Source organism: Cibotium barometz, chromosome 43 (assembly GCF_041138505.1).
Source record: "Cibotium barometz isolate CiBa-2024 chromosome 43, ASM4113850v1, whole genome shotgun sequence".
Lineage (NCBI taxonomy): Eukaryota > Viridiplantae > Streptophyta > Polypodiopsida > Cyatheales > Cibotiaceae > Cibotium > Cibotium barometz.
The window spans coordinates 7,456,877-7,478,756 of NC_141088.1; the positions used below are offsets into that span (position 1 = coordinate 7,456,877).

Here is a 21,880-nt window from a genome sequence, read left to right on the forward strand (position 1 = left end):
AAAGAATGCGATTCAATCTCTCTCCGTAGCAGCAAGTTCCAGAGCACACAGCTCTGAGAACGCAGTTGTGAGTGGGAGCAAGGTATCTCACTCACTACTTCTAGCAAACTCCGGCATTGCAGCACGCTACCCAACATTCCAAGAACGAGCTGGGATTCTACAAGAACAGTTGTTTGGACTGCAATCTACAGGCAAGCACTACCAATCTCGCGGTGAATTCAAATTACAGGAAGCATTGTTACGCCGACAGATTGAGAGCAAGCACGTCAATTACAAGGCGAGGAATCCTACAGATCACTCGTACTCACAGGTCAATGAGCAAATAACGCTCCCACAAGCCAAGAAACAGGAGCCAAAGCAAGGGATAACTCCGAAATAGCTAACAAAGGCCACAAATAGTCCTTTTTTTTAAACTTTAAAACAGCTCCAAATGTGGCCTAACTGCAGCACAATTCACTGAAATGAATCAAACTCTCAACCACAGGTCCACCATACATGGTTACAGGACGAGCACAAGCCATGGGCCAAGGGTGTTACGTTCGAAGGGGGAAAAAGGTGAAAAAGTAGTCAAAAGAGCGCTTTTTTGGCCATTTTATGGTCAAGACACCACTCTTTTCACACAAACGATCACAGAATTCATCCAAAGAAGGAGCGAACTAGATCACAGGTGCAACATGGCAGGTTACAAGTAACAAGACGAGCCAAGACTGTGAGTCCATTTGCCATCATGCGAGGCATCAACAAGGCCAAAAAGTGCTCAAAAATCCACTAAAATTGCCATGACGCTCTATCTGCTACATCCGAAAGCTGATTCTGGGTCTCAAGTACCACAAAGCTTTGCAATACCTTCATTATAACACATACAAGTCAGCTCACCAAGCGAAGTTCATTCGGACCAAAATATGGGCAAATTACACTATTCCGGCTCAAATGTCAAATAAGCCTCTGGGCCTACCTTCGCCGCTTTGCCAAATTCAAACCGGAGAACTTCCAGAAAAATTGACCATCCACGATTCGAGTCAATAGGTTGAGGAAGCTTGGATTCAAACCCCATCAAAAACAGAGTTCCGGAACCAATTCATTTGCACTCACGAAGACAGGGCAAAACACTCCAGGAACGAGATGTCCCGATTAGCGTTTTTTGCACAAAATCTTCATTCGGGCATCATTCTTCATCGTTTAAATGTCAATTCATGATTAACCGACAATGGCAAGAGCGCTATAAGGCCGAGCAATGCACTGGAGTTCAAAACGAGCTTACGGATCCATTTCAAGCCAATTCAGAGAACTGCCACTTGTGATAACAAGCCGGCGAGGTGAATTTTGACGAGTTCAACCATCTAGCACGCATACGGCACATGTCCACATTCACACCACAAGTATAGTCAAGTCGCCGTAGCACTTACTACAGGCATAAGATTCAGAGTCGGCTTTACTTAGCCAAAACGTGATAGCATCTTAGACCCATATTGATCTAGCTATACATTCACTACTCTGCTTGCTTGTATGATCATAAGTGTCTTCACTTTGCATGCTTAACGCCGAGATGGGAAGTCTGGCTAGCTAAAAGAGTTGCTTGCGTCAAAGGAGGAGCATAGTCATTGAAGATAGAGGCGGACGGAGTGTCCAACACACCACGCACAAACCACAAGTGAGGAAGTGAATATCGCGCCTACAAACACCCTTTCCGAATCATTGCGAGCACCTAGAGTGGGTGGCACCACTCGATGTGCTACAAGCAATCCGGAATGATGTCAAGTACAACACTGCTTGCACAGCATACGCCAACTACATTACATGTTCATCAAAGTCATCCTAGGAGTCCACAACATCGGGCTATGCATTAGACACTTCTACAGTGACAACCCATGCATGCTGCTGTACACACAGTCGGACATCCTCTACTACGCATACCTCTTGACCGCGGTTATAGAGCCGAGTGACTATCTTGTATAGTCATGACGCTCTGTTTCTACCTTAAGAACCCAACGATTACCCGTGCACCACTCAAGCTTGGAAGACTCTCAGCACAACACACACAAAACACTCACTCCACCACAGTCACTCACCGCATAACCAACACTAGACTGGGGGGAACATGGGCATCCACTGCACAACCACACCACCTCATCATGAACACTCATTGCACTACTCAGCACACAAATGCATACTGCATACATTGCTCCGGGAGTAGCAAGACACTAGACTGGGGGGAAGCAGGGCACAGAGCACAAGGCACTCACTGAATGCTCATCATTCATGAGCACGTGGAATCATTAGGCCAAAGAGGGCACAGTCAGGTGCACTTAGAGCATTCAAAGATGCAAAAATGACAAAAACGTCAAGCAAGAAAACACAATTTCAAGCAAATGGAGATGAACACTTGTTGCAGATGATGATGAAGCACATAAAAGTGGAAGCATGCATCTCTCGGGAGCTCGCCAAGCACAGAAACTGCAAACTGGAGCAGAGCAGGACAAAATTCAGCAGAAATCTGGCAAAGATCTCACAAAAAACACCAATTGCAAGCAAAATTTGGACAAACCACAGTTAGGAAAAGTGAAGAGGAGGCCCAGATGCAGACTGTAGGATACCCAGCTGCTCACTGCCCCAACCATCAACATCAAAATGTCGATGGTCCAAAAATCAAGGCACTAAGAAAATGAATTTGCACATGCCACTATGCACACAGGGTAGATGCAACCTTGGACCCCAGCCTCCTACGCAGCTAACTCAAAATTGACATGTCGATGGTCCAAAACAGGGTGTCGATGGTCCGAATCTGCGCGGCACTTAAACACTGTATTGGGTATAATGTGGGTCATTAGAAGCTCAAGAGGTGCAAGAGGGCCATATTGGTGAAGGAGTTTGAGCTTTTCGAGCATCATCGCGCGCGCACGGAGCAGCAGACACTCGCGAGGTAGGTCACACAGCCCTCCCGTTTACATTCACAGTGCCGGGTATGCCCGAGGCGACACACAGAGCTACGGCTCGCTCCAGAGGGAGTGCGTAGGCACACCTCACTCATACGTATGCTTTCACGCGGTCCGCGAACGCTACTGTGGCAAAGACCTGGCAAAATTTCCAGAAAAGAGCAGCACTTAGGAAAAATCCAACAAAGTGCACACTATGGCGAGAACGCGCCGTGAGTCTCGAGGGCCAGCAAGGGCGCAGCGCACATAGTTGCCTGACCCACCCCCACCATATGCTGAAGAGCCAGATATACCCGAAGACCCTTCGGAGGACCCTAGCTCCAGCGAGGGAGAACCACCGGCAAGAAGACCACCTCCTGCTTACCAATTCGAGTTGGATGCGTACACAGCAGATTGCTATGTCGACACACCTGTCATGATGCAGCATCAGGCTTGCCTTGCTCGAGGAACTTTCAAAGACACGCAGGGAAGGACGGTACTAGTGCTGGTACCCACCACATCATTTTTTGCATTGTACACAGTGGACCCAAACGCTGCACGCCTACGCCTATGGGAATGCCTAAGCCTGCTGGAAGGCTACTTTGCGTTACCTGCTTGGGGACCAGACCTACAGAGAGCATGGGAAGCCTACACTACCATGGACGCCAACTTCAGGTGTCAAGTGACAAACATGCATGGCAACAGGTAGCTATACAACTGTCGCCTGCTGCTGGAGTAAGAAGAGAATTACGCCTCCAACCTGGAGAGATGGAATTCAACGACCGGGGGCACACTAACGAAGAAAGGCTACGATGCGCCGATGTGGTGGAGCCACGCTGGGAGCAACTGAAAAGACAAGAAATCTGGCTGCCACTACAAATTCATATGCAGCACCTACATCTTGCTCACCCACATAGGTGGAGCACACCGGAGAAAGCGATGGCAGTAGAATACACCTTACGTCAAAGCATACCATCTACGCTAAGGAAAGACTACGCCGCTACTATTCTGCATAGATTAAGGAAAGGTAGATTGAGCATCATTACCCAAGGTGCCAGCAGGGCTAAGAGAAGAACTATGCCATATCTGGGAGCTGTGCTAATGATCACACGCTTAGTATATGAGGCCCTGGATGAACCTGAACTACCAAAACCATGGGATGCACCTGAAGGAGCGCATGTTCATAGCCTCCACATGAGAAAGATTGAAAGGGAGGAAAGGATGGCTGAAGAGCAAAGAGCTGCTACCTCAGAGCCTGAAAGCGCATCCAGAAGTTGCAGAGGACATCCCTATGACTGAAGAGGAGCAACTTGCTGAAACATTAAGGATTAGTGCTAAGGAAGAGAAAGCGCGAGCAAAAGAAGCGCCACGAAAGACGACCATGAGCTACATGATGCGAGCGGCGCAGTTGTCAGGGCAATTTGAATATGAATATGATGACCCTAACTTCCAAGAAGCGCTACGAAGGAGTCTATACAACACGCATGGGAAGGAATGGAAGCTCCCTAAAGACGCCTACTGTACCCCAGAACAAGGAGAGCTCGTGAGGCAAGCGATGCTAAACTTTGCACAAATACCCCAGTGCTTAGGCACATTCGTAGGGGCACTAGCAGAGTACAAGGAGGAACTCAAAGCTGAAGTAGAAAAGAAGCTTACGGAAGAAGAGGAAAAGGAAAGAGCCTTCAGAGAGCAAAGCAGGGCTACTGCCCAAGCTCAAGAGCACTCAAAAGGTAAAGAGAAGGTGGTGGAGCAACCCAAGAAGAAGACCAAGCCAATGGAACATGCTGCAGAATCTTTGGCTGAGCCATCGGTTGAACCACGGAAGCTGTCAAGGATGGAGGAGGTAGCCATGTACAGACAATTGCATCCAGAAACACAAGAGTGGATGCAGAAATTCTTGGAAGCCCATATTAGCGATGCTACAAAGAAAGATGTGCAAACAGAGTTGACTTCCATCATGGCTGTAAGAGATCAAGCACAGAGAAGACTAGAAGATGTAAGAACCAACTTTGAAGCTATTCTGAGCAAGTTTACAACCAAGTCCAACAGAATCTCCAAGAAGGCATAGATGCAATTGAAGATCTCTATGCCAGTAACATGGACCGCATGAAGCTTGTCACAGATTTGAATATGTGGCACAATTACTTCAAGGATGAAAATCAAATGCTGCATGAGTACCTAGACGAAGTGGCCATCAAGCTTATAGAAACAGAAAAGAAGGAAGCAGACAAAGAAGAAGAACACAAGAGCAAAAGGACATCTACGGATGCTGAAGGAAAGATGCTAGCATGACTCAATGCCACTACCAGTGAGCTGCGAGAAGTCAGGGAAACGAACAGACAATTGGCAGAGTTCCTGGAAGCCAAAAGACAAAGGGCAAACTCTGTGGAGTTCAGAGCTTCGGTGCTAGAGGAGAATGTGAAGAAAAGCCAGAGCCTCGGATCAGCCGCATCTATCATCACAGATAGCAACGCAGGAGAAGAGCTGATTCGAACTAGGCAAGACCTTACAGAGGCCAGTGCTGCAAACCGGGCTTTGAGAGCAGAGAACATGGACCTGCAATTGCAGATGGAAAGGCTATGAAAGGAAATGGAGGAGCTAAAGCGGACCCAAGGGACAAGAGAACCGCCAGTGACTCCGAGGCCACTGTCTCCTATACTGGAGCACCCGGCGATGGAAGAAGAAACCCAGCAACAGCAACAAGGGAAACCCTCAGTTAGCACAAGTCAACCACCTGCTGCAGGACCAAGTGAGCCTCAATGAACATACACGCTAAGGGAGAGGATTGACTTCATAATGACTGAAGGAGTCTTTGCACAGCTATCCAGGAGGCAGAAGGATTGGTACGTGTATGAAACCGCCATCTTGGAGCTAAGTCGTCTCATCCCGCAGGAACAATTCCCGAGCGATACAATGATGATGAGCAGCGCCATGATGAGGGCAAAGATTGAGAAAGACTATGTTGAATGGGAGATGCTCCATCCAGAGGAAACCAGAGGTGGGTACAAGACAATTAGCAACATGTACAAGAGGGAGGTCATGGAGGTCCAGCAGCCCAAGTGGAGGAAGGTGTGGTTCCGACAAAAAGAGGGAGTAATGGATATTTACAAGGAGTCCCCTCGGGAGATTCGCATCAACCCTACGTTCTGTCCTACAAGAAGGCACTATACTTGGGTGGATTACGAAAAGAGAAGGGAAAGAAACCCTCAACTCCTCAACTTCCCACACATCGCCTCACCAGCACCGTATACAAAGATCAACAACGAGTGGATGGCAGAGCTCTGTGAGAGGACAACAAATTATTTTGCAGGAGTACCAGATTTCTCTATCCAAATGTTCTGCAAGTTCTTGAAGTTGATAGTGATATTTCTCAGAGGCTTCGAGAAGGAAAGATTGGAAGATCCCAGTTTCTACAAGTTTCACTTCGGTGATTATCAATTGGCATGGGACTTCAACATACGACCTGACATTGATCATCTCCATGGGCTCTATGAGCGGACTAGATGGTTGCGGAGTCACCACATGCAAGCCTTCAAAGAGATGATGACGATAGGCTTCTTTGATAATGTGTACAGCACTTGCTTCCGACCGAATGCTGATCTCCAAGAAGTGTTTGTACAACAAAGATTGTTGGATGCAAGGTTGCCATTCCTGCCGCCAGAGCCAAGGACCGAAGAAGAATCAAGTGCACAGCTACACACACACACAGTACTCAGATGGATCCATCAACCTTATGAGCATCAAGATGTCACCAACAGGACTATCATGAATAGGTTGGATCTCATGGATCAAAGAAATTTGAGGCAACACCAACGGACACAAGGGAGCCTACGCCAAATAGAGAGAAACGCTGGAGTCACTACGAGGGCTGCCACAAGAGGCGGGCTTACCCAAACACAAGAAGCAAGGTCGGAGCCAGCTGAAGCTCAAACCCAACCTACTGCTGCTGCTGCTAAGCAACAACCAACAAGGGAAACTCCTTCATGACAAGGCACAAGAAGAACTCCAAGCACACAAGGAGCTACGGAGCCAGGAACCAGCACACCAAAGCGAGGACGAAAGTGACCACCCAGGCACTTCAAGCTCACATGTCTGCGGACGGAACATGGTTTAGACTGGGGGGATTGCTTGGCTTGCATGGGAATTGGGTTTATACGTGCTGCTAAAGACAAAGAGAGAAGAGGAATGAAGCCGCTGCTGGAGCTGCGGGAGCGGGAGTACAAGTTTTTGGCCAATTTTGTAGATTTCCCGCAACTACCTTTTATTATTTAACCGCCGAAGTGCAATGTCACAACACTATGAGATACGTGGGCTCAATATGAGTTCCAATGTGTATTCACTGAACCCACTTTCATAGAATTAGAGCTTAGGAAGGCTAGCGGGCGCCCAAGTGTGGAGTGGGCACAACTTAGGGCATTTTGGGCTAATTGCTATAAGTAGAGCCTTCTCTAAAGAAACCCATCCTTTTTTGGTTATTACTAAGTGTAACTAAGAGCAAGAGCTCTCTTCTCCATTCACTCTCACCTCTTGAGCCTCTCTCTCATTGCAAGAGCTTTGGCCATAGCTATGGGCTTGAATCATTGTACTTCACTTTGATTAATGCAAGGAGGAAGGTTCTCTAATCACTAATCTCTTTTCTCTACTCTCTCTTGTGATGAAAGCTTGTGTGCATTAGCTTAATCTTTAGCTAATTTCCTTGAGTTTGATTCAATGTCTACATGTGTTGCAATGTGTGTATGTATTGATTAAGTTGCTAATCTCGATTAATGCTTGCTTGGTTGCTAATGTGGGTTCTATTCTCTTACTTGAGTGCTTATGGGGGAAGTGTAGAAGCTTGGGGAAGCTCTCTATGCTTAATGGGTATTCGTGGGATTGAGTGTCAAAGTTTGTATGCATTAGTGTAAGCATCATTAGTGTAGAGAAGCATGCTTAGTCAATAGAGTGCTACCGAGTCCTTCTTATTCAGTAGCATAAGCGCTCACTCGAGTAATCCCCATGCTTGTTCATTAGCCTAAGGGATTAATCTCCCTCACTAATGCAAGGCCGGAAACAATCGGGAGTGCTAGTGTAGCTTGATAGATAGGAAGTGGGTTGCATTCCATGCACATGGTTGTTTGATTGCATGCATTAATGGTGGGTAGATAGGAGATGATCTTGATGATTAGGTGAATGGATTAGCATTTCCATTGCTAACCTCATTCGGTAGTGGTTGAGCGGGTAGATAGGATATGTGGCACATGTGGGTAGCTAGGATGGATCACCAAATGGCTCGGCAAAGAGATTAGCAAGCGATTGACAACCGCTTGTGTCCTCCACGACCTAGCCGGGTTAAGCTCTCCCCGACTCTTGGGGAAAGGGGTGTAGTTGGTTGGGGGCCCACTATTCACTAGTGACGCTCATACTCCTCCTTCAATCCCTCAACACCTCTCACACTTCCACACACACATACACATAAGCAAGTGAAGAGAAAACACAAAGAGGAGAAGCCAAACTCATTTTTTGCCCTTCACCAAATATTATCTCTTCACACATTATAAATTGGGCTTTATAATGGCCATGAAAATGGTCCCGAGCGCCCATACTATGGACCTGGGCGCTTTTCGACAAATGGCACTCCCCCCCGGCTCACTATATTGGTCTCCGAATGCTGCAAACATGCCCAAAATACAATTGGCAGTGTTTCAGAGACGGGAATTATATTACAAGTGTCGGTCGAAAATAATGGCTGGGTTCGGGCATGTTAAAATGAAATAGTGCGTAGGTGAAAAATATATATATGGTGGCTATGATTGAATTTCATAAATCTGTTGAGAGGCCTTATTATTCCGACAGTAGAGTCGTCGGTGGGGTTGAAGTGGAGTCACTAGTGGTTGAAGCGATTAACAGCATTGCACCCTTGTAGTTTGATGCATTATCTGTGACAATGGCCGTCACATTCTTTGGGTCCCCCACCTTAGCAATTGCACTTTCATTAACTTTTGTTGGGTAAGGATTAGTCTTTTCTTTCAAGGAAGTATCGATAGCATACAAGAAAACTGAACCTCTGGGACATGTTAATAAGAGGTTTCTTTTGGCAACTTGTCCATCCATATAATGCAATAGTACATCCAAATGCAGGAACAAAATCCAACACTGTTCGTTTCAAAATAGATTCAATGCTATTTTTGATTTTATCTAAATATTCAGTACGCATTTTGTTGTAGTCTGGCAACACAAAACCGCGTTTGACCGTACTCATCAATGCATCTTGAAATATTGGATTACCCATTATATTAAATGAAATCCCACAAGCCATAAATGCTTGATTCTATTTTAAGTGTAATTCAAGCATATATTGCTTATCAAAGGTAGTAGCGATCGATAAATGCTTGATTCTATTTTAAGTGTAATTCAAGCATATATTGCTTATCAAAGGTAGTAGCGATCGATATTCGTTCTTTCTGGCCCCCTTAACAAAAGTAGCAGGATCTGTATAAAAAAGACTGTGTCCAGCCGCCGCCGCTAAAGGTGCACGTGAACACTGACCTTGCGAATTTTGATCCACAAAAGATGCATTCTTGGCTGCCTAGTTCCATATCACCAGAAAAGTTAGAGGAGGTATCCACTGAGGCCATTACTACTTTCTTTCTAAGTTGCACTTCAACCTTTTTTTAAAGTTTGCTAATATACTTGTTTAGCTTGACATTAATGTCACCTGGAGGTGTTGGACAACCCTTGACATTTACACCAATACTAAACAAATGTTCTTTTATCCTTGTAGTACTACCATGAAAAGTACTTACACAATCGAAATACTGCAACCTCAAGTGCAAACCAAGGCACAGGACAAGGAAGAGGCCAAGGCAGAGCAGCACATGCAAATGGAAGAGGACATGTTGATGCCATCATATCTGAACCCACACTTAACGATGAAGTAGTTAGGATCGAACCTCGCGTCAAGGAAGAATAGACAAGTTTAGGAAATTCTAGCAGAAGGCCATAGCTGACTTCAAAGCCGACCGACTAGGGTTGCGGTCAGTTTTTGTCCATAGATATTCTCGAGATGAGGACATCTCGAATTCTTTAAGTATGGGAGGATGTAATATACCCCCCCTTGGTATCTTACTTTATGACACAGGATACCCATAGACTTTGTAATAATCCTCTTCGTCAATGAAAATGTTGTCATTTTCTTCGCTTTGTTTTATTTTACGGTCTCGATAAATTTTCTTAGCTCTCTAAAGCATGTCTCCCCACTTCGAATGAGTTCCGGGGACGTTTTTGACTTAAAAAGTGCCTATTTCTGGAGCGCAAATTTTAAAATGGAGTATTGAAAGTTATTTTCTCTCATAATTTAAGTAATCAAAGCGTAATGGGATATGCCCTCAATTTTCTAACACATCCATTTGGGTTCTGGTGTGGTGATGAGCGGTCTAGGCAATAATTTCATTAATTCCTAAGGACTTGGGAGCGTAAATTAATTAAAAAAGAGTGCTAAGGTTAGAGATAAGATTCAGATAATGATTAAATGAGAGGCTAAGGAGAGATAAGGCAAAGACTGAGACTCAGACTCAGAGAAAGTCTAGCTTAAGTGAAAGCTATAGCTAAATGAATGAGGGAGTGAACTAAGATAGCTCCAGTGGATGAAAAGAGGACCCGATTCAGCCCCCCTTGCATTAAAAAATCGAATTTTTTATCTTCTCTCTCTTCATCTCACACCCACCACTTCCCTCTACCCTCTGGCTATATAAAGACCCCAAGGGCTCACTCTTAGGCATCTCTTTTTTATAAGAGAAGGCTATACGCTGAGAGATCAAGCTCCCATAACTCATTTCCAGCTTTGGGTAAGCTCCTTACCTCCATCTTCTTGCCCCTACCTCTCTCTACACAAATCTATGTGTAGGAGGGAGCGGTAGAAGGCAATTTTCTCATTTTCTTGCTAAATCTATGCAAAGAATTGGATTAGGAGCCTTATACTCGATGCAAATCGAGGTATTAAGCCTCCTAATCAAACTCTGAATTCTGAAATTGTAGAAAAAGGGGGTTTTTGTCCCTTTTTGACTCAATTTATCTCTCATTCTGTAAGGAATCTGAGGAGACTCCCTTAACAAGAATTGTAGCCTCCATCATAGTCTACAACTCTTGTCGGATAGAAAAAGTCAACTTCTTTGTGATTATTGTGAGATATTTTGCATTTAAAAAGACAGATCTCTGTTTTGTGCAGATTCTGCAGAGTTTTGACTTTTTCTGCATTTTCTAGTGCATTTCTAAGCATCTTCCTTTTATATTTAGACAAGACTCAAGGAGACAAAGTTTTAGGTCTTCCCTCAAGCTTTTACTTTGGTGTTTTGTGTTTTCCGGGATTCCGAACACATCAAGAGTTATGGTCCGCTAAAGTTGACCGGTTGTCAGGATTTCACTTAGGGTTGCAACACTTCGAATATTTCTTCTAGTTGCATAGTTCCTAGTTGCCCAGTTTAACTAGTTGAGGTTATGGATAGTAGGAGTACTCTTACATGAAAAATTAATGAAATTAATCTAACTTAAGATAAGCACGTGCATTACATGAGGGTTTTTGATCTCAATCAACCCGTCTTTTATCGGAGACCGTGTTGTTTCAAGCACCCTTCCGCACGTAGTGCAGAGTGGTCACTTCACACGACTCCTTTGGAGGAATATCTTGTACGAGTGAGATTGGTTTATTGTGTAATTTGTTGTGGAAGCTAACATATTGATTATAGCAATCATGTATTTCCTAAAGAGCATTCTAAATGCCCCCTCATCGCATTGCTCACTCAAGCCGGGTAACAACTTCCCCGGTAGTGCACCCGTAGTGTCTGGGAATGCACCAATGACGGTTGTAGCAGTAGCGGCACCGTGATGATGGCAGAGGCAATAGCAACACAGACAGCTATATTGGTGGCAGCTCCAGTCACGGATGCTCATCTTGAACCCAATCGACAAATTAAACCAGGTTTCTCTAGCAATTCAAGTTGTGATTAATAAAATGCACGCACGTCCTCGTGACCTAGAAAACATTCCCAGGAACCCTTGTATAAATTGGCTGCGTAATGATTGGTTATGCCAATGAGAAACATGGGCATATGTTTTCACATGTAGGATGTAAGCCATTTTTGCTCTTGCTTATTCCTAAGTTAATTTGGCTTTATGGGGAGCCGTGAGTTATGAATGGTTATTTTCCAAGATAATTTAACTTTAAGGGAAGTCATGGTTTATGAGAAGTCGTTTCTAAATTGGCTTTAAGGAGAGCCATGAATTATGATTAGTTGTTTTTTTTAAGTAAAGTGGCTTTATGGGGAGCCATTAGATATGTTTGATTGTCTCGAGGATTGAATGACTTTATGGGTGGTCGAAAAACTACAGATTGAATAACTTTATGGGAAATTGTGCCGTGGTTTATGATCATGCATGCACGTATGAAGTGAACTCTTTTACCTAATTGCTGTTGATTCAAGTTGTTGCAACGTGATAATTGATAATGGAAAGTGAAAGGGCCCGGGACAACTGCGGGTGCCACTATGGTTGTGGAAAGTGGAAGGGCCCAGGAAAAATGCGGACGCCACTATGGCTATGGAAAGTAGAAGGGCCCACAGGAAAAATGCGGGCACCACTGTGGTTGTGGAATGGAAGGGCCCAGGTCCAATTCGGGCACCATTGCCATTGAGGGATGTGTAGCCTAGGTCTTTGCGGGCAGGGCTTGCGGGCAGGGCCCAGGTCATTGCGGGTCAGTATTTCAATGCCTCCCAGATCATTGCGGGAGAAGAAAGACCCTCCCAGGTCATTTGCGGGAAGGGAAGACTCGCCCAGGTCAATTGCAGACTAGAGTAGTAAAGGGATGGAAGTGCAAGTAAATGCGGACATGACAGCTATTAAACCTAAAAATTAGACTACTATTTTTAAAAAACTTTATATTATTCTTAAAATATATAGTCTATGCTAAATTAATATAAATTATATGTGTAGTTTGAGTTGTTTTAGTATAGCGACTAAAACAACTCTAGACTAAAAATATAATTTATTTACCAAAACCATTAGACCTAATATAAGCTCTAAATACAGTTCTAAATTTAGGCTAAAAATTTAGAGGTTATATTTTAGTCTAAACTGAATTTTAGGCTAAATATTATAGCCCAAAATTTGGTTTTGAAAAATTATGTTTCTCTCTACCTTGGAGAAGGTAGTCGGGTGCCTCACTATGGCAAGGTACCTGAGATTGACGGAGGCTTGAGGGGGGTTTTATAGCTATTTTGATTTCGATCTAAAGCCTTTGGATCAAAAAACATTTCGATCTAAAGCCTTTCGATCGAAAAGCTTTTCGATCGAAAGGCTTTTGATCGAAATGTAAGCTCCAAAACGTATTTTCCAAAGTACGTGACGTGTCAGCATATTTTCGGTCGAATATTTTGGCCCTTCGTATAATATGGCCGAAAATACATAGTTATTTGAATAGCGAATAATGTATAATGCAACATAGCACGCACCGCTCTACAACCTAGAGCTTAACGAGCCCGCCGCCGTCACACGGGGAAACATCCAAGCAATCACAAAAAGGAACATAAATAACGTAAAAGGTGGAGCCAAATTGCAAAAAAATGCCATAATTGCACAAGGAACCATACGCAAAGAGGGAGACGTCCTAGGACAACCGGGCCTTGTATTTTTGCAAGTGTCCAAATCCAGCTCCGCTCTAAGAAGTCATTGAAAGTCAAGGGAAACAAACGGTAGGAATGCCGAGACGTAAAAGCACAATAGAGGCTTGAAAGAACAAACACAAGGACCGCACAAACATATTGAACAAAACCAAGTGCATTCACAAGGTACGGAGCATCTTTATCACTTTAGATCCCAAATATCCTTAAGGGACAAAAGTGCACCCTAAGAGTGCAAAACCATATGCAAGGGTTCTTAGCACCAATCCAGATTGAGACTTGGGTATTTTTAGCCAACCTCCCTGCTTCAAGTATGGAGGATTGCAAGATCAATGCACTTAAGGCGGTCCAATATTGTGACCGCGGTGAGTTGATTAAAGCTCCATTTAATATGGCGTTTCTTGATTCTTCCGAATGTGACTCCACACATGGCATATATGGAAGACCAAGGGTGTTATGGCTTTCACAAAAGTAGGTGTAGAATACTATACATAAAGTGTCTAGAATGTCTACAAGCCATATGTGAAATGTGCTTTGCTAGTTTCTTGATTCAAAGGCTCCTTGTGAGTCTAGTATCATATGGTTTTTGACCATGCCATATGATACAACCTTAATAACTTAGAATTACTATTCCATGATAAACCTAAAGAGTTTCATATCCCTCTTCTCTGCTCTTGGCTTGGTGGCCAAGCCAAGCATATGGTTATTGCTCAGATGTCTTTTATACACTTCAGGAACACCATGCTGGAAGCTCTCAAAAAACTCAAGGAACATTTGGTATCAGAGCAGGTGAGAGCTTCATGATGAGCAGTGTTGCCAGTACCCTCCACCTCATCTCCTCCAATTGGGACAACATTTCACATGCATCTGTAGGGCAACTATATCTATGGGGGAGCTCAAAGAGGTTGGTGTGCTCAAAATTTTCATATGATGGGGCCATTTCAGGCTCTGTATCTGTATCACAAGTTCTGTGCAGTCTACTTCGTCCTTTTGTGCGAAAATTTCAACAGTTTTCATTTCTGTAAAATAAGTAACCTTTGTTCTATTATGGGTTGTGCTATATAGCACGGGCATTTCTCTCCGGGAAAATGGATAAGGATATACCACACCACGACAACAAAAGCTCGAGTTTGAATCCCAAGACTATACCTAAGGGGACAGATGGACAATTGCGCTTATGCATCAGGGAAAACGAGTACATCCCAATCCTTCATCAAGCACATTTGGGACTTGGGAGTGGCCATTTTAGTGTGGAAACAAAAGAAATGAACATTCTTTTGTCAGGCCTTTGGTGGCCCACTCTAAAGTTGCACACTAAAATAGTTTGTCAAACGTGGTGAGTCGTGACAAGTGCCAAAGATCGAAGCCTCCAACCATGTAAAACCGCATGCCTCTACATCCTCTTGTTAGTACTAGAGTGTTTGTAAAATGGGGGATAGATTTTGTGGGACCAATTAAGCCACTTGCAACAAGTACGCATGATGAGTACGAAAATATATTTACACGATATGGTCTGCCAATTGAGCTTGTTAGCGATCAGGGCACTCGCTTCTTGAATGATGTCATTGAATATCTTCTCGAGGAATTCATGATTATTCATCATAAATCTGCACCCTGTCACCCTAAGGCCAATGGGCAAGCACAAAGTACAAACAAGGTGTTACGCGCCTTTTCACCCTCCTAAGGCCAATGGTGGGCAAGCAGAAAGTACAAACAGGGTGTTATGCATGGCACTAACAAAAGTGGTTGAAGGATCGCGCAATGACTGGAAGCAGAAGCTTCACAACATCATTTGGGCTTATTGCATGGTGTACAAAACGTTGAGAGGAACGAATCCTTTTGATCTGGTCTTTGGACTTAGTGTGATTCTCCCAATTGAATTTCTTATCCCGACCTTGTGTGTAGCCTCATCACAAGAATGGAAGAATTAGAAGCCCTAAATGAGCGCAGGAGACAAGTTGTCGTCTCTATCTATGTAGAAAAGTGTCACCAGAAACAATGGTATGACAAAATTGTATGAACAAATGAATTTTGGAGGGGAGACCTAGTGCTAGTGTTTACCCTCAAGAAACAAAAAACAAAATTGAATATGCGTGGCTTCGGGCCATATATCATCCATGACATCACCACTTGCGGGGGGCTGTCAAATTAGAAATGCTTGATGGAGAGCCCATGGCAAATTTCATCAAACGGGAATTGTTTGAAAAGATTTGATGAACCATTAACTCTTGATATGTTGTCAAGACTTCATGTAGCCAAGACCAGGAAATAAGCACTCCAACGTACAAAGATGAAGCTAAAGAATGGGAAACCAAGGCTAATTATCAAAAATTGCAAATTTATGCTCTTTCAACCATTAAGGAAGAAGCAGAGAACTATGTGCCACCAACCCTACTCACAGTGGGATTAACATCGTCTCACGATACCTGCAAAGCCATGCTTGATTCTGGAGCTGATGTCAATGTAATGTCAAACGATATCTATCAACGCTTTTAATTCATGCCCCTCTAACAAATACAACAATCTCCTTCAATAGCTTTAATAACCAGGAAACCTTATGCAAAGAGTGGTCACCATCACTCTACACATTCAAGAGTATCAAGAGTAATAACTTTTTATGTAGCCGACTCACAAGGATGCGCTCCGGATTTATGTTGAAGAGGCAGAATCACAGGCTATCTAAAGTTCCAAAGTAGATCCATATTTAGTAGCTATTCTCTGTTTTGGCATAATGTAAGGCAATACTTTTTGAACCATAGTAAATTGCCATAGATATGAAAGGGCATTTCTTTTGTGGGGAGTTATCTATTGTAACTCATGCCTCTTGTAATCGGTTATCTATTCCAACGTTAATGAATGAAGCGCAGGTTTCCTAGCATTGTCTATGGTGTAAACCAATGTGTCAAGTTAAACAGAATGCATAATCTGTGTGTGATGACAATCAGAATAAGAAATCTGTTTATTGTTTTCAATTTTGTTTGAAGGATGATGAATAGTGGTGTGTATAGCAAACATATTTGAAGTCAATCCAATGTTTGAAGTAATCAGAATTCAATCAGTAGGTAACTTTGTCAAAGCAAATAATGCAGACTGTGTGAGAAATGTGTAGTCTGTTGTGAGGGTGATACAACCCTTACACTTGGCGATCCTGCGAATTTAATTCATTGGGCTGTCGGGCAGAAGCAAAGCAAAAAGACAGATAGCATGGACAATGGGTCCACAATGTCAATGCAGTGATCAATATGGAAGCATGGCTTCAGGAATTCAACCAATGGAAAACATAGGCTGAAGAAAGAGAGGAGTTTGCTCAGACTCTTATGAAAGAATTCAGAAATTGGAAAACAAAGACTGAAGAAGCAGAGGAATACAATACCGAATTTTTGAACATATACTTTGAGGAATTGCCTATTGATGTGATAAGAAAGATAAGAGACAGAGTTTGGAAGGCAACAAAGCAGAAATGGTATAGAATATCTTTTCCTTTTGGATGTGTCAGCATGCCAAGACAAACAAGCAAATTTCTGAAAGCATTGCATACACACATGTTTAAAGGAACATGCAAATGTTCTGGGTTTCACTTCTGAGTAGGGGACATGAACAGAAGTGGAAACAGAACTCCATCAGAGGTCAGAGAACTGAGTGGATGATGTATGTCAGAGGAATATAGAGGTGAAGGTTTCGGAGGATTTTATTACACTAGACTTCAGGCACAGAGGGAACTTAGTCTGAAGAAGCTTCAGGAATATTACAGAACATCAGAATCAAGTACACAGATTGGAAATCTGACTGAGGAAGCCACAATTGATCAAGAGGCTCAAACAGAGGTTGGAGGCAGCAGCAGTGTAGAACAAACATTATCTCCTGAAGAACAACAGAGCATCAAAAATACTTTCATTGGATCAATAGCATGGACAAGAATTCAACAGCAGGCAGTGAGAAGACAGCAGTTTAATCCTTTGCCACAAAAGCCAGTTAGAAGGAGAATTTTACCACCAATTAATCCAAGAATGGCTCAACCACCTAATCTAGCAAACCTCAAAGTCAAATTTGCACATTTCAAGGGAAAATCCAAGAAGGAGAACCCTGATGCCCATGTGGCTCAGTTTGAGACCAAATGGGGAGCAAGTGGCTTCAATGGGGTGTATGGAGACGATGTGAAGATGCAGCAATTTGCTGCCACATTGGAGGCAAAAGCTATGAATTGGTTTAAGCAGTATGGTATAGCTCACTTCAATACCACTCAGGCATTGCAGGAGGCATTTCTGGGGAGATTCAGAAAAGAAAAGACTCCCACAGATATCAGATCCAAACTGCAAGGATTGAGACAGAAAAAATTGCTTGTTGATGATTTTGCTCAGAAGTTTCTAGATATGAATGGAAGGCTGGCTGCAAATGAGAGGCCCACCAATGAGACATTGGGGGAGTGGTTCTGTAAGGGACTCAAAAAATCTCTCAGAACATCAGTTGCAAGCCAAGACATTCCTGCAGGTGCAGGAGGATTCAATGATCTTGTAGAAGCTGCCAGAAGAGGAGAAAAGAGAATGGGGAAACATAAAGGTTCGTCTTCTAAGAAGAAGAATAAACACAAAAGCAAGAAGGGCAAGAGGAATAGCAAGAAATCAGATCCTGATAGTGATTCAGATGAGGACTCTGATGATGATTCAGAGTCAGAGTCAGATTCAGAGTCAGATTTAGACTCAGACAGTGAAGATTCAAATTCAGAATCTGAAGAAGAAGAAGATTCTTGAGACTCTGATGATGAGTATAGGAAAAAGAGAAAAAAGAAACGCAAGGGCAAAAGCAAGGAAAAGTCCAGAAAAGAAAAGAAGTCCAAGAAGAAGACTTCAAATGATCAGGTCAAAAAGATTGCTGACACCCTAAAAACCATGGGCATTTCATCAAGCCAAGACAGGAACAGGAGATATTGCAGTGCTTGTAATATGACCAATCATGATGACAGTACCTGCTGGTATAGACATAAAAATAGAACAGAGGTAGTGCAGCCACCACCCTCTGCAAATATTATGCAAGCTGAGAGCAGTAGGGGATCTAGGGGACCACCAAGGAGATTCCAGCAAAGGAATTGGGGACCACCTAGCCCATAGGCTTGTGCATCATCATCATCAACACAGAATAGCTGCACTTATTGTGGAGGAGACCATAGACAGGGTCCTGATTGCCCACTTTGGTGCAAGCACAGGGAAGAAAGGGGAATACCAATCATAAGGTATGATAATCAAAGGCAATCAACTGGCAAGCAGCCAATTCAGTCAAACAGAATGCCACAGGCTAATGTAGTCATTGTGGAGCAAATAGATCAGAAAAGCATCATGGAGGAGATGAAAGTTGACTAGTCTGAATCAAAGGTGTTGCATGTAGAGTGTGATTGCTCTAGTTGCATTAAAGTGGAGGAAGTCCTTGACAAGTCAGTCAATGTTTTGGCAGTTACAAGATCAGGAAAGAAGTTTAGAGAAAATTCAGATATTTCATAAATGTCTCTGAAAGATCGAAGAGTATGGCAGGAACAGCAAAAGTGTAGGAGAGTAGTGTTGGACCAAATTCAGAAGGTCAACAACAAAATCTTGGATTTGGTGCAGGATATGGCAAAGAAGGCTATTTTGAGTCATCTGTTTGATAACAAAGAGGACAGTGTTCCAGAGGATGAGAAATCTGCAGAGGATTGGGCTAAAAAGCTCAAATACACAACAGTTACATTGGATCAGTTGCTCAGTTTGGTCCCTGAATTCAGAAAGAATGTCCTGTCAAAATTTTTGGGGTCAGATCTGAACACAGAAAGAAATCCAGGTGATGCTAATGTTGTCAAAGCAGAACCAGAAGATGTGAACTATTTAGTTCCCAAGATAGAATTGCAATTTAATAAAGAGACAATTCAGGGAGTCCTATTGGATGGAGGCTGGATGGAGGCTCAGGGGTGAACATACTACCAGAATTCTTGTATAGGAAGTTGAAACTACCCAAATTGGAGGAGGTGCCATTTCAATTAAAGATGGCTGATCAGAGGAGGATACAGCCATTGGGCATACTCAGAAGATAGGAAATAGTGGTGGCAGGTTTGTCTTACCTGGTGAATCTAGTGGTGCTTCAGATGGAGGAAAATTACTATCCATATCCTTTATTATTAGGAAGGCCCTGGTTCAATCATGCAAAACTCAAAATGGATTGGGGAAAGTGTAGAGTTACACTCAGAAAAGGCAAAAAGAAGATCAAATTGAATATGGTCCCAACTGCAGGTCTTACCAATTCATGCAAGAGCATTGCATACTCAGGCAATCAGCATGGCTAATGAGATAGAGGAGGATGAAGAGGAAGCATTCCTCAGAACAAATGAGTCAGTTATACCATTTTTTGATATAAATGTGGTAAGGATTGTGGAACAATACAAATTGGAGAAAGATCAGAAGAAGTCTGAAGTAAAGGATGATTCAGAGGTCATAGAACAACCAGATTTGGAAGGAGCAGAGCAATCAGATACAAAAATTCTGAATTCAGAACAGATGCAGAAAATGCATGTGCAGCAGATTATACAGACAGAGAAAGTATTTGAAGAACAAATGTACAAAACAGCAAGGGTCATAGAAGATGATCTGTAGGACCTGAACTTGGGTTCAGAGGAAGATCCTAGAATGGTGAAAATCAGTGTTCATGTGGAGGGTCAGCTCAGAGAGCAGCTCAGAGAGCAACTAACTGAACTCCTCAAGGAATTCAAGGATATATTTGCATGGCAGTATACAGACATGAAGGGGGTAGATCCACAATTCTATATGCATAGAATAAATTTGAAGAAGGATGCAGTGCCAGTAGTATCCCAGAGATATAGAATGAATCCAAATTATGCAAAACAGGTCAAGGAGGAGCTTGACAAGCTGCTCAGAGTTGGATTTATTTATCCTTTGGAAGCAGTAACATGGCTTTCTCCTATAGTCATAATTCCTAAGAAAAATGGAAAGTTAAGAATCTGTGTGGATTACAGAAAGCTGAATGCAGCAACACAAACAGATCCTTTTCCATTGCCTTTTCAGGACACACTGTTGGATGCAGTTGCTGGTCATCAAATGTATAGCTTCCTAGATGGATTCAGTGGATACAATCAGATCCTCATGGCTCCAGAGGACAGGGATAAAACAACTTTCATTACAGAGTGGGGAGTGTATGCTAGCAAGGTCATGACATTTGGTCTGAAGAATGCACCCCCAAAATTTCAAAAATACATTCAGAGGGCTTTTGCCCCATTTCTGACATCATTTATGAGAGTCTTCTTAGATGACTTTAGTGTTTTTGGTAGAATATCTAAACACATTGATCATCTGAAATTATGTTTTGAAAGGTGCAGAATGGCCAGGCTCAATCTGAATCCTGCAAAGTGTGCATTTGCAGTCAAAAGAGGCATTCTGTGAGGGCATGTAATTTCAGAGGAAGGCATGCAGGTAGATCCCAAAAAGGTGGAAGTTATTCAGAAAGCAAAGGCTCCAACAAATGTAAAGGAGGTAATGAGATTTGTGGGACAAATAAAATGGCATAACAGAATTTTACCATACTTGTCTCATGTTTGTGCACCTTTAAGCAAACTGACAAAGAAGGAAGTCAAGTTTTAATGGACAGAAGAGCATGAAAAAGCATTCAGAATTCTGAAGAAGATGCTGCAGATTTCACCCATAGTACAACCTCCAGACTGGACTCTGTCATTCCATGTGTTTGTGGAGTCTTCTGATATCTCAGTAGGGGCAGCATTGATGCAAGAAAAGAATACAGGTTGGTACAGACCAGTATACTATGCAAGCAAAGTTATGTCAGCAGTAGAAAGAAATTACTCAGTAACAGAAAGGGAGTGTCTGAGTATAATTTTTGCCTTGAAGAAGTTCAGACATTACTTGCTAGGTAATATGGTGATAATTCATGTGGACCATCAAGCATTGATTTATTTGGTCAATAAATTAGAGCCAGTTGGTAGATTAGGAAGATGGGTCTTACTTCTGCAGGAGTTTGACTACTCAGTGGTGCATAGACCTGGAAGGCAGCATGCAATAGCTGATTACCTCAGTAGATTGGATACAGGAGAACCACCAACAGGAATACAGGATGAACTTCTGGATGCAGATCTGTTTCAGACTAGTGCAGAAAACAGATCTGAATGGTTGGAAAATATGAAGATATACCTCAGTGAAGGTCTGTTTCCTGTGAGCATGTCTAAAGACCACAAGAGGAGATTGGCATTACAAAGCAGATATTTTCAGGTGATTGCAGGATATTTATACAGGAAAGGAGTAGATCAGATTCTGAGAAGATGTGTTCCAGAATCAG

General features: G+C 43.0%; 1 long non-coding RNA gene across 1 annotated transcript in view; it reads left to right on the top strand.

The window, feature by feature from the left end:
* Nucleotides 1–10,049, top strand: part of LOC147613493 (uncharacterized) — a 37,274-nt gene extending 27,225 nt beyond the window's left edge. Inside the window, exons 2-3 of the long non-coding RNA XR_015263204.1 lie at nt 9,378–9,509; nt 9,673–10,049. This is a non-coding gene — a long non-coding RNA (uncharacterized LOC147613493). The remainder of the gene's footprint in view (nt 1–9,377; nt 9,510–9,672) is intronic.
* The last annotated feature ends 11,831 nt before the right edge of the window (nt 10,050–21,880 follow it).